Below are 14,519 nucleotides of genomic sequence, written 5' to 3'. Positions count from 1 at the left end.
ATTTTTCCGTATAAATGTTTGTACCTCTTAGGGCGAATGTAGTGTCATCTCACGGGGGCTGCCATAAGCCTAAGTGCACGGCACCATTAGAGCTTCGCGTTCTTGCCTGTTCAAACCAAGACTCGGGTTGATTACTGAATTGAATAATTAAATAAATGTCTGAAAGCTCTAGTCACTTTCTCTATGCGTGAGAATGGCTGAGGGTCTCCGTCACTATTAATCATTATAAGTCCACCAAAATGGAATAGGTTTTTACGCACCAAGTGAAACTATTATGCATTGTAAACTACACTTCTGGCCCATACTTAATATGCACTTATTATTAATTTTATTACATTAACTTAGTACCACTAAAATACTTCTTTCACTTGAAAACGAAAAACCATGTGTAGGTCCTTTTAATTTTTATTTCCAATTCTGTAGTCCTAAAATAAATATTCTTTTCAAAACATTCCGGATCTCATTGCCTATCATTAGAAATAACCTCATCCACATTTACAATCTTCTTCCGTATTTCTCTCCCTGATATGCTTACTACTTATCTTGGTATGTCTGACTTACGGTCCTTTACGATCTTTGTGCCCTCTATTTTTATCCAAAACTAGCCTCTAGTCAAAATTTAACACCCCTAATCAAAGATCAAGCTTCGTATTTTCTTTATATACGAGTATGATCGCTCTAAGGACATCTTTCTTGATTAGTATTTCGTGGATACGGAATCGATCAGAGAGTTGCTCTTCAAGAATGATATAGTCTGTATTTATTTTTGGCCTCCAGATTGCGACTAGACCTCTGGATCTTTGAATTTACCTTTGTCATCGTAATTCGGTGCCTAATGTGGACTTATATTAAGTAAAACGAGGCTTTTCCAGGTTTTTCCCCGTCTTGGCACATCTCTTGAAACGGCTATATTGTAGGCCTTTTTTCTTGTTACTTAAGACCTCTGAAAAGCGAATAAGTCTTACAGGCTATCGCGAAGTAAAACCTGAAAAAGGGCATATTTGAAACTAGCCTGGCGGAAGCCTAATCTCAGTATTAATCATAGCCGATCAGTAGTGGGACAGACGTAAAATTTGCAAGACGTAAAATGAACTTCAAGCTCATGGTAAAGTCACCATATTTCATCAAAATATTTCGTTGCATTATGTAGTCGTGACAACTTTGACAGTATTATAAAATAAATAAGGTTAATGTAAACCCAAGTGGCATAAATGATGACATGTGGACACCGAGTTTTATTATGAAAACCAAAATGACTGAAGTAATTGTGAAAAATTTTATAATCATTCGGAGAAAATTTTCGCGATGTTTACCAGAAGGAATATAAATGATTATTTACTATCAAAAGAAATATCCATCCTCCGATTTTGGTTCAGAGATAGATATTTTACGTGATTGGCATTGGTCATAGGATTTTTGAACGTGATATTCTGCTGTTGGATTGCTTCTATTTGCAGGATGAAACATTGCAGGTTCAAGACTGTTTGAAATGGAATGTATTCATAAGTAACTCAACGTGAAGCTCCATTGCATTCTGGAAACCCAGTTGATGAGTTTAATATGCTGTAATCTTGAAATGGCAATTAGTTTCCCTATGAGAAATGATTTGTCATTTTTTCTTTAGGAGTAGACCCGCCCTTCAACCTCTTGTTTTCTTTAGCCGGGAGCAAATTGTATGAAAATAGCATAGTCAGAGAAATTTAAGCTTTAGTTACCTATTCAGATTAAGATAATTCCAGTATTAATAGGAAATGATCATCTTTTTTGCCGTAGGTGAAATTCACTTAATATAAGCCGCCCTGTAAATAGCTACTTAACGCCCAAAATACATTATCATCGGTAGTGAAAGTACTTTAAAAATACTTCGATAGATTTTGTTACATTTTACAATTACATTTGTAATTGATCCAAAGGGCAGTCCACTGCTTCCTTGATTTTAGTAAATATTTGGCCGTAATAAATTTCACACCTTTGCATCTCTTTTAAAATCTCCTTCTTATCATCATTAATTGTTATCACTTGCAGGGCTTGGCAACTATAGAGGCTTACGACAGCTCTAAACTAGACTTTCCTATCTACATTATGACCATCCTAGAACACCTACCCGTTTCATTCACCAATAGTTTAGAGGTGAGAACACGCGAATCCATATGTGTACTAGCTTTCCGATCTTTTGAAATTCCCACCCTTAATCACCATCTTTAATTCACCTCTCAGCATACCCTGCACATCCCCCCAGACTCCAAAGTGCTTGTACATCGACTATATATATATATATATATATATATATATATATATATATATATATATATATATATATATATATATAGAGCATCCGCCCGGCAAGTGGAAAGATCCGGTGTTCGAGTCCCGGTTGAGGAAATATTTTTACTCTTGTGATCCGTTCGATTCCGCCTTCCCCACCTCTATTGTGTTCGTCCTTTATACGTGTTCCTATCCCTTTTCCTTATATATGTTTCTGTATATATGAGTATTTATTCGCCGTTTGGCGGGATTTCGTGTTTGAATGTGCATTTGGCCAATGTGGCTCATCTCTTTCTTCTGGCTATGCGTGCCACGAAACGCACTGTTCTTTTCCTGTATGATGTTGTATGAATTCTAACCACTCTCCTTTCCTCTTGTGTATTGTCTATTTCTCCTTTGGTGGGTGAAACAGCCCCCTGACGCCATCTCTTGGCTAAAGAATCGGGGCGCTTGGCGACATATAAGACCCACGGATCTCAGGGTAAATTACATATCCTCGATAGCTCAAGTGGTTAAGAGCATCCGCCCGACAAGTGGAAAGATCCGGTGTTCGAGTCCCAGTTGAGGAAATATTTTTACTCTTGTGATCCGTTCGATTCCGCCTTCCCCACCTCTATTGTGTTCGTCCTTTATACGTGTTCCTATCCCTTTTCCTTATATATGTTTCTGTATATATGAGTATATATATATATATATATATATATATATATATCCCTCCCCGGACTACAACCTTGACGTGGTGGAAGGGCTTGTGCGTTCCGATGACCCCTAGAGCTGTGCTGGCGGGAGTAATAAAAAATTTCTCCTGGTAAGGTCACCCATGCCAGATAGGTCGAAGGTTAGGAGCCAGACGAAAGGTAGTCCACGCGGCGTCTGTTCCTCAGTGAGGCGGCTGCAATGGCGTCTGACCCCAGTGGGGCGGCCAGTAAGTGATGGTGTCACGTTAAAAACACTATTGAGGAAGGCAACGGGAAACCACCTCAATTATCATTCCCAAGAAAAATATGATGGACTATACAGATATCTTGAGTCCTGGCAACCACGGGGCTCGCCCCAATCGGCCGTGTATCGTGCCCGGCAGCGGGGGAGGCAAGGCTTCCGCGGTCGTCATCCAACGAAACCCTTGCAAGGGAAAACCAGCAGCAGCAGGACAGAAGACGCAGGAGAAGAAGACCACATTAGTTAGAATAGGAACGTGGAATGTTAGGACAATGATGAGGGCAGGGAAATTGGAGAATGTTTAGCGAGAGATGGAAAGGGGAAATATAGATATTTTAGGTCTATGCGAGGTGAGATGGAAAGATAGCGGGGAATACTGGAGTGATAAGTATAGAATAATATACAATAAACAAAAGGATAGAGAGAAGGGCAAATGATTACTTAGGGGATGATCAGTATATATATATATATATATATATATATATATATATATATGTGTGTGTGTGTGTGTGTGTGTTTGTGTATTTATGTTTGTTTATTTTTTACCACCAACACCAATACATACAAGGGTGGTCTGGAAGTTTCCGACCTAACAAAGATGCAAGACAATTTTTTCTAAACTTTTTAAAACTTTTGAGGGGGAATTTTTCAGACCACCCATGTATAAATATACATATACATATATATATATATATATATATATATATATATATATATATATATATATATATATATATATATATATATATACATATACATATATATATATATATATATATATATATATATATATATATATATATATATATACATATACATATATATATATATATATATATATATATATATATATATATATATATATATATATATATATATATATATTGGTGATGGCACCCTGTATAAAACTTGGACATGAATTTCTCGACATAGTTTCTTCTTATTTTGGACCAAATTCTTGTGGTATGAGGGGATATTTCTTCGTTCGGGAAGGGTTGGATGCTATTCCACTCTGTTTTTACACCCACTTCCTTTGGTGACATTCTTCCCAAAAAAATATCCCACTTTCGATGCCCATTCATAAGCGTGTTTTATCGTATGGTATTAAAGACTTTCGTGTGTCATAATTTTAGTTTTATATTTGGTTAATTTAAAGTGGCTAGCTTTATTCCGTTTCCTCAAAGGAAATATTGGTATTTTTAAGTTTTAAAATAATTGTTTTACTTAAAATTGGCTAAATATTTTCTGTTTTTACGGCCTGATAAGGTTATTTAATATTTCATGCCACGGTCAAACATAATTAGTGCATCCTCCTGTCTTATGAGATCAGGTATCTGCCTTGGTAGCTACGCCGGATGGTAATGAGGTTTGAGGAAAGGGAGGGGGAGAAGGCTGTGCGCTGGTGCCCTCTCGGAAATGTAGTCAAGTCTGGACCACTTAGGAGTGAGGGGGTAGGGATGGAGAAGGGGGAGGGTGTGGGAGGGGAGGGGGTAAGAAGTGAGGAGGGAGAGGTGCCCAGGACAGCGTCTCATATCTCGTTCCATCAGTCGCCAGCCACGACGGATCCCTAATTTTCCGACCATCGTGAGGAGAACCCTCGAAGTAATCGTACCCTGTCATTTTCCCCTTTACCCCTTAATCGTCCCCTTTCACGCTCGTCGCGTCACCCCGAAGGAAAGGACGTGAGGGGGTGGATGCGGTGAGCGCGAGAGACGTGCAATGCAACAGGCTTGCCAACGAAAAGTGAAGAGTCAGGCGTGATATTGTGGAATCGAGACATAATGAAAACTTCGTTGCAATTTTCCACAGTTAAAACTTTATTGCCGACCATGGTTTCGATACACTGTATCATCTTCAGGTCTTGAAGATGATACAGTGTATCGAAACCATGGTCGGCAATAAAGTTTTAACTTTGGAAAATTGCAACGAAGTTTTCATTAGGCTTGCCAACCTTCCTCATTCTAACCATAAGGGTCTCTCTTGAATATTGCACAGTAAACGTTGACTTAGCATGTAATGCATCCTTCTGGAGAAACGGGTGTTGCTTCCGTTCCCATGAAGTGCAATACGCTCGACAGTGAAAATGTAAAACTTGATGGGATAAATAAGATTGATTTTGAAATTAATCTGTCGCAAAATTATAGAATTAGAACAAATTGAAAAAACTGGGCAATCAGATTTGTAAAAATTGAACGAACTTTTATATTTAAGTAAAGAGCTACGTTAGTTATTAGATGTTATTTACTTACTATTAATTTATCATTGATTAACGAATAGCTTAATTATTACTAGTCATTATATAAACTATTACTGGCTAATAGTGGCTAAATACCCTGGTGAACTTCACCTAACTATGCTATTCAGGTCGTTAAGTTAGTGAAGTTAGGCTGGTAGCTTTATGTTAGTTAGTATCACCGGAATTATTAAGATCATGGGTAAAAAAGAGTGCCACGAAACCAAGAATACATTCTAGAAGGGGAAAAATTTTCTCACCGTATTCAGAATACTCACATCTACAAGTTAAAGATCCTCAATAGGCCAAAAATAAAAAAATGAACAGTGTGTGGAAAATGTTTTACGAAGAACTGCAAATGTCAATGCTCGCTGAGTTCCACGGCTACTCCTTTTCAGAAGCAAAAATGGCGCGACCTGCAATCGCGACCACGGCGCGACCGCCGATCAAAGCGATGTGGTCTCGAAATTTTGCCACATCCCCCCTCTTCTCCCGATGTCGTCCTAAGCGACTTTTGCTTATTCCCAGAATTTAAACAAATAATTGTGTGGTTGGATATTTGACAACGCAAATAACGTCTTTCAAGGGGAGGAACAATGGTTTTCGACGCAGTCTGCTGAGTTCTACAATGACGTCCTTCGAAAGATCAACAAACTCTGGGAGAAACGTATGCATAACTCTGGATGGCGATTATGAATGGTAAAAGTCCAAGGAATAAAATATCAATTAAGTTTCTATCTTGGTTATTTTTGGTAATAATCAAAGGTTTATAATATCCCCTTATAAATGTAATACAAGATCTGTCCCAAAAGTAGCGGGACTGATTCAATTAAAAAATATATTTTCAGAGTTGATACATTCACTCAAAAGCCTTCGAAGCAGCCCCCTTTTGCTTCCACACACCTCTGCCAGCGGGTTTTCCACTCCTCGTACGCCTTCTGGAAGGCGACGTCCGGAATGCTGCTAAGCTCCCTCGTCACGGCCAGTTGTAACGCATCCTGAACGTTCGGCGTCTTCAACATCTTCTCTACCCTCCCGAAACAACTCGTGTCACTCAAAATACTCGATCTATCCATGGCGTCATCGCCATAAGCTGCCATGAGCATAAGATGAGTCTCTTTCCCTGTTTTTTCCACTTCCATGCAAAATTTGATGGTGTAGTACTGTTCAAAGAGCCGGTTCAAGATGGAGCGTAACGAGGCAATGTAATAGAGGTTTCGAAAACGAACAATCCGCATTCCGCAAAGGATTGGAGAAAACTATCACTGTCTTCCAACATTTCCTGAGGCTCCCTTCTCTCGAATCCAGCCAAAGAAACCGCCACCCCTCCGTCCGTCCATCCGGGAAGACTTAAATCATACCACTTTTGGGACAGGCCTTGTGAGTACCCGGGCTGAGCTGACCTTAATTTATCAAGCACCAAAATGTTCCGAAGGGTTTCACTCGTCAGGCTAATATTAGGAAAGCTCATCGCTTATGGAGCATCTTTAGGAGTGTATATATTTTTCATACACAGAGTTAGCAAACATTCGGAACTCTAAAGAACTATTAAAACTGCAATTTATCTTGATTGGTACACCTAAGGTATAAAAACCTTTCTTTGCGGAATGTTTTATGAAGTCATTTTGAATCTATTAAAGTCACAAATAAGGAACGTATTCATAATGTTCATCACGCACCGACAATCGAGAATGATAACGAGTATTTTCTTGAATCTTTTGCACCCTCTTTTATTTTATGCATGGTCGTTTCATGATTTAAATCAAATTAATAGTGGTATCAGAGGAGAAATTCGTTAAAAAGAAATTATGTATTCTGCAAATTTTGTATTTATTCAAAAGGCAGAACTTAAGACTTTCTGCAAGATAGCATGGAACTTCACTGGAACTCCACTGGTATCATTTCGTCTGCATCAAACAGATATTACCGCCTCGTTCGGTAGTCGCTGAGCTAAGAAGATCGCTAGGCTCCCAGAGAGGAATTGGTACAGCCAAAAATCAAATTCTATTCTTCATTAGTTTCTCATTTATTGCTTGATTATTAATTACATAAATTCCATATTTATTCCATCTAGTTTCCACTTTTTCGCTCATTGTAGATTTTACTTAAGTAATTCATTCATTTAAATTCTGTCTTTGAAACTACTACGCTTACCTCAAAATCTTGATTAAATCGTTATATGTTACATCTCGCACTAAATTATGACACAAATATTAGGAATTCAGCGCAGAAATTAATTATGCAAGGATTTAAATGAAGGAAAACCGCAATTTAAAAAAAATCATCTCTTCATGGCCGTTTTCATGACAACTTCCTATTGTATTCAGTGAGTTGTGTAGCCATTGTAGACCATGCATTCGTGTTACCGAGGGACTTCAGGTAAAAGCAACACTATAGGTCAAGTGGAAAAGTTAGCAAATATATTTGGGAAGTAAACAGTTTTTTTTACCTGATTAAAATTCAGAAGTCGGATGTCCGATGGGGAATACATTCCCATCAATATTTTTCTACATTCTGAAATTATGTCTCAGGATATTTAACATAGTTTGAATATCGTACATTCATGTGATGATAGGTTAGTTATTTAAAGTAATTCATTTTATTATATGTTTTTTTTTATTTTTAAAGGCGTTTTGTTACGGTCTTCTTGTTCACAGCCCTTGACCAAGCTCTCCTTTCACCTAATACTCTCCTCTCGACGACGGGATGACATTCTCTCCTCCCAACGCTGAGGTCGTGGGTTCGATTCCCATTCTAGGTGTATCTTCCTCCAACTAGGGCTTGGGTGTTTGTAATTGTCGTTAATGTAATATGAAGGGGTTAGGTGGAAGAGAGAACTATAAAGTCTCAATCTTGCCCCAATTAAGTCATTAGATCAATAAATAAATAGTTCATTGAGGTTTACTCTACTATTTCATCCTTGGCCTTCCTTTGGGATGATTCTTTGTTATGAGATTCCGGTCTATCGTGTTTCTATTCAGAGAACTAAGGAACAGAAAACTATTTTCTGAATAATATTTTGACTAACTGTGTCATTCATTCTATTCATTTCATCAACATTCAGTCACTTCAAATTGCTGTCGATTATAATCCGATTCTTCTCTCCGCTGCTTGTATTGACCAAGCTGCACTAAAGTAGGAAGACTAGCTCCATTTACGGATTTTTATTAAGGGTTTCTATACGCTAAAGGTTTCAACCAATGCCATTTGCCTCTTATGAATTCACACGTTAGAGAATCTCTGTCACTACAACGTCTTCTACCACCGCTTGAGATCCTGCTGATTGTGTGGGAATACTCTTTCAATGCCCCATTATGTGCTTTCCCCTCAAATTATCATCCTATCATTTTCTAAGTGCAACGACACTCGTTTCAATTTTTTATGTCGGATTTTCTCTTTCCTATTCCCTTTCCCGTCAATGTTATTACGCCTTCTTGGTCTTCTTTCTCCTCCGAAAAATTACTGCCAACCGCAGCGTGGGTTTTCATCCCTCCGTACACCCTAACACCTCCATTTGCCTTTACCCTTGTTTATTTGATAGCTTTCTGATGTAAATAAAAAATCAAGGTTAATTTACAACTTCTTTTCCTTAATCCCTTCTTTCCTGTGGCTTCTTCACAATGCCATCACATCTGATGATCGAATGTGTTTTACACATGCAATCACATAATCTTTTCGTATTAAAAATTACGTAATTAATGGAACGGATACAGAAGACAGAACAAGAGTGCGAGGTCGATAGAAACAGGACAGAACGACCTTCAGGCAAAAAAAGTTGACAAGAATTCGCGAACATTTGGTCCACCTATTCGTTAGCACTCTACTGTTCGTAGTGAAGGCGTACATGTATTCATTGGCGATGCGGGGGCCTGCATTTGTGTGGAGGCGGAGATGCATGTATTTGTCATCCGGGGGAGGAGATCTCCCCTCCCAGTCCGTCCCCGGTGTTCGTCAAAAGGTAGCCACACTTAATCCCCTCGCTCTGTGGGGAGTCGGTTGCACCTGAGATGCAAGTATCCCCGCACCTGATTTATGCATATGCACACACTTGAACACCACACATGCCCGCCGGCTCCCTCGGGTGTCTCCTAGGGAGGGCGTCACTGCTCAAATTTCCCTCCCCCTCTGGGGTGATATAATGGCGATTGCCCCGCACCGGGTGCTCGAGCGGTGACGCGGCGGGGTGCTACCTATTACTCCCGCTTCCCTAATTGCTTTCGGAAGGGCGAAAAGGCGGGGGGGGGGGGGGGAGTGGGTTTGGCGGGGAGTTAGTCCCCCCGACAGTCGGCCGAGAAAGGCGGACTCTGGGGATTTTTAAGAATTGGATCATTTGTTGAGCACGCGTTCCCCCCCCTTTCACCCGGTCCTCGTATCACGCCAATCTCAACCTCAAGCACCCCCTCATTCTTATGGGCCCCCTGCGCGTGTAATTGCCCCCTCTGCCTCTTTAATTTCCGCCTTTGCGAGGTGGGGTGGGTGAGTAGGGTGAATAGGTCTTCCCATTGGGGGTTGGGAGAAGGGGATGGTGTCGTAGGTGAACGGTGGAGTTGGAGATGATGGGGTGAATTCCCGAATCTAACCAACCGACTCTTCGTCCGACCGCCTTCAGCTGCGCGGTGTGTCTGGGAGGGTTCCCCCATTCGATGGGAGGTGATTGTCGCGCTTGGAGATGCCTTCACAGACAGCCTCAAATAGCGCACCGGGCCCAGCCGGTGTGACCCACGGAGCGTAAACGAATGATTGACCGCACAGCGTCAATTCGTGCATCACAGAGTGCCCTCGAGTGCGCCACATAAAGTGGGTGTTCTCGATAACGATCGCCCTAGGGGAATTAAGAAGTGCCAAGTGATGGGAGGGGAATTGGTCAAATGAAAAATTAATGGAGTAAATATTAATATTAAAATTGAACGTACCTTTTTAGCTATTTAAAAGCGAGTATGCGTGTGAATATTTTTTAAAATTGCCATGTTTTTAAATTCTCGTTAATATTTAATTCTACTATCTAATGTACCTTACCAACTTTTTAATTATATTCTTCTTATCCATCCCAATAATTTGAGGTTATGAGTGTCTCTATCTTCCCCTTCAAAAACTTGAAAATTTCGTACCAATTTCCGGGCATCCAGAAAAAATTGGAGTTTAGGCTCTACTAGCTAAGCTCTCACTCATACTCACGTATTTTTTTAATGTTTAAAGATTTCCGCATGACCTTTGCTCTCATTGCTTGGGAAACCATTATGTGAGGTATTTGGAGCTGAAGTTTTCGAAAACTGACTTACCGCGGCTGCTGTGAAGGGCGACCGTTATTCAGAGGTGAATTTATTAATGTCTGCAATCTGCGTAATCTGGGGCAAGTATTTCTCTATCTTTAGAGCCGCTAGTGAGGATGTTGGTAAGTAGATATTATTCTGTATTTGAACTAGAAAATTTAAAGCATTTAAGTGCTCGGTGTACTTGATGGATATCAGAGCGGCGTGCACCACTGTTCGTGCATCTCCATGGCCCAAAATGCGATTCCCTCCCCTCTTATCTCCCTGTCTCTCCCCCTCTGCCGTGGAGGCCTCTACATTCAGGCCAAGGCCGAGTAACGAACCCCCATATCAATTCTCTGCTCGCATACAGGCGTATGTAATTTCATCAATTGAACAGCAATATGCGGGAGTAGCGGATATGCTTTTCCTATTTTTATGGCCTTAAATCTCAATATATTTTGTTGAAACCCTGTTGGAATAGGAATGGTTCCAAGATTTCTGTTCCTGTAGTGATTATCGTACACGATATCCTCGAAAAGTATCTGTGACATTGTATTCAATGATTAGTGAAAGGGGGAAAAGTGTTCTGTGTCAAAGTTCTCTGGTGTGTGATCAACCAATTGTCCCACACCCAAGCGGAAGTTTGCAGGGACCATAAGATTGATGGATAGCTTGTTTTGGGGATATTGGTCTTCCATAATTAAATTATCCGCTTCGTAGGCGTAATGTGAATGCTTGGTGAAATGAATTCTGCCATCAATTTGATGAAGTTATGGAAACCACAAAAATGGTGCTATAATTGTCAATGCCCTTTCGGAAGTCTGATAGCCAACCCTTCGGTTTGATATCGAAAATGTCACCGGTTTTTGTACATGCGTTCTGTATCATTCTTGTGGTTTGGCGCTCAGATGGTTCACTGGCGAGCCAAGTGTGGATTATCGAGTTCTAAGGTATCGTTACGGTCACCAGTGGTATCCGCATAGCGCAGTATACTGTGACGTTTGCAATCGCTGATTCAGCTGTGTCAGTGCCAATGATTCGTGTTAAGGACAAGAGTCGACGAGTTCCGTAGCGCGATACAGAAAAGGTGATAACGTTTTTGTCATCTATCACATTAATTGGTTACTAATTTGGGCCCTGTATTACTATTCGCCACCCTAAGATTCTCCATGGAATTAAGATGGAATTCTTGTGAATTAAAAATGATCAATCGCCAGCTTTCTGAATCATTTTCTGCCGAAGATTGAAAAATAATAACGAAACTATAGAAGTTTTTGTCCGCTGCCAGATAATTTTCTCACCTCGTTTGAAAGATCCTATCAACTGTTGAGAGCAATGATATATTTAGACCCCTCTAGGCCAAAGATAAACGTCTAAAATTATATCCATCGAATAAAATTGTTGATGTCCTTTCTCAGTAATTAGGAAAGTCGAAATAATCTATCCACATCGGCCGTCCCAATCCCCTAATTCAAAGGTTTTATTTATGGATTCCATTCTTAATGTTTCTCGAATCGGAATGCACCTGTCATATTTTTTCTTCACGGTTCCCGGTGATCTCCTCCAGATGGATTTTTAATTCTTGTTGCCGTTTATAGTGTAAGAATTAGATCGACATATGCACAAAACCCCGCAAAGTCTCCGCAAGGGCGTGTGCCGGGGGGTGTTAAGTCATCACCCGTAAACCAGGAGAAACCACATGCAAGAAGAAGATTAATGTAACCTATTAAAAAAATATTCGTTTATTCATGCACTCGGCAAACCTTTATCAAACGAAAGAAAGTATTTACATGCAACAATATTTAATAACAGCGCACGTACATTGAAATTATGACGTAGAACTATTAAAAGATGAGTATATTAAAAAGAATAACATGCAGGTAGAAACATGCAAGATATCAATTCTTATATACACCACCCATTCTAATTATCTCCTACGCGATTTACTGCCAAATATATTATGATCTCTAATGGTTCGAGGAAAAAAAGACATTTTAAATTTATCCGTTCTGCAATAAATCTCCCTGATTTTACATTAGTAATCTCATCTAACATAGTAAGTGGGGGCCTTTAATATGTCCTTAACATCCTCAGATATGTAACCTGCCTCAAATTTATGCATTAAATTTAACCTGTATTTAAGCCTTCGGTCAACTAGTGGCTCTCATTCTAATTCTTTCAATTATCGCTAACTCAATCCACATGAAAGTGTTTCCTCTGCGGAGGTGTTAAAGCTCGGGTATAAACCTGTATAAACCGCTCTCAAGATTTCGTATTACAAGTATAGAGGAGTGCGGAAAGAATTATCACAGTACTTAGATATTCCTCTGTATGTGGAATCATTAATACCGATCCGTTGCGCTCAAAGAGTCATAAAAAACCATAATCACAGTACTCAACCCGAAGGTCGGTTTGGTAGGTGATGGTAGAGTTCACCCAGTACTAAGCACGACGGCGTGTGAATATTCACACATCAGGGTAGGGGGGCCAGTTCCTTTTACCTGTGCCGGTTATGGTTTCCCGGAAAGATCTAGTACCCCAAAAAATCACATAGCTTGGGTGAAGCTGCAGGTGCCCAGAAAGGCTTGCCCGATCCCGGGCCCTCCGGGAAGTAGTCCAACGCTCTATCCTTGGACTACCGCGATCCCTTAGAGCCATGTGAGGGGATATTTAAATTTTGTTGCGGAATCCGAGTGTAACTTCGATTAAATATATTCTTCGGCGATTTTTTAGGTGGTTTGCTCATGGAATATCGTACTTGAACTCTTGGGACCTCAATGAATGCATGTATAGTAATCTGTAATTGCATCATTCCAATTTTATTCGAAATTATGAGTACTGTATTAAAAACTAACGTCGTTAAATCAGAGTCGGTAAACAGTGCACAGGCAGGACAAATACCTTTTTGCGGTTCTTTCCGCGTATTTATCCGCTTCTCGCCTTCCTACCCAATTGCTCCCCCATCCGCGCATGGATTCACTAGTTATAGGGTGCGGGACACGAGCGGACTGCGCATGAACAGCTCGACCGCGCGTGTCTGTGTGTACGACAGAAATTGGCGTGATAAGTGTCCTAAAATGGCCGTCGATTGAAGGGCCGGAGCCGGTGCCCACCCCTCCTTGGCCATTTATCCCTCCCTCCTATCAATTTTCCCTTCACCCTCGGAATTGGGGTGCTCACCCTTCGAGGGTTGCCTGAGGGCTGCTCCCTTTTTTTCCACCCTTTCCGAGGGGAGGGTGCGAGGGGTGGCGTTTAAGGGTTGGTTCCCCGGGCGCCCTCCCCACTCTGAGTGCAACCACCACGTCCAGGGGTGTCGCCCCGGTGATAGCGAGAGGCAGGTGGTGGTGTCAGGGGTCGCTCTCGCTGTCCTGCCGTTGTCCAATTACAACGGTCGAAGCCCACCCCCCCACCGACCTACTCCCCCCTCGCGGCACGCCTACTCCACGCTTTGGGGGTTGGTAGGTGGGTCACCACCTTTCGAGCCATCCAGGAGGAACGCCCAATGCTTTGGGTGAACTTCAAGTCGGTAGGAACACGTATTTTCTTCCCTGACATTCTAAGAATTACCCCAACTCCCCTTTCATAGTCTCGCCCAGAAGGAACGACCTGGCGAGAATATAGGTCCGTTAGGTGCGTAAGAAGTTATCAGCCATTTTTCATTTTCAACTTTTCAATATAAACGGGGCATTATATATTTAGTCAGTCATTGCAGATTAAGCTGAAATATTGAGTAAAGGTTAAATAGGGGAACCTGAAAAGGGTCGTTGATAAAAATAAGTGAGAGAGGGCGAGGGTTGACTATGTAATGAAATACTGTGAATTAGATGCAC

Source organism: Hetaerina americana, unplaced genomic scaffold (genome assembly GCF_022747635.1).
Source record: "Hetaerina americana unplaced genomic scaffold, ioHetAmer1.1.p SCAF_1, whole genome shotgun sequence".
Classification (NCBI taxonomy): domain Eukaryota; kingdom Metazoa; phylum Arthropoda; class Insecta; order Odonata; family Calopterygidae; genus Hetaerina; species Hetaerina americana.
Note: the sequence above shows the minus strand (reverse complement) of the source record.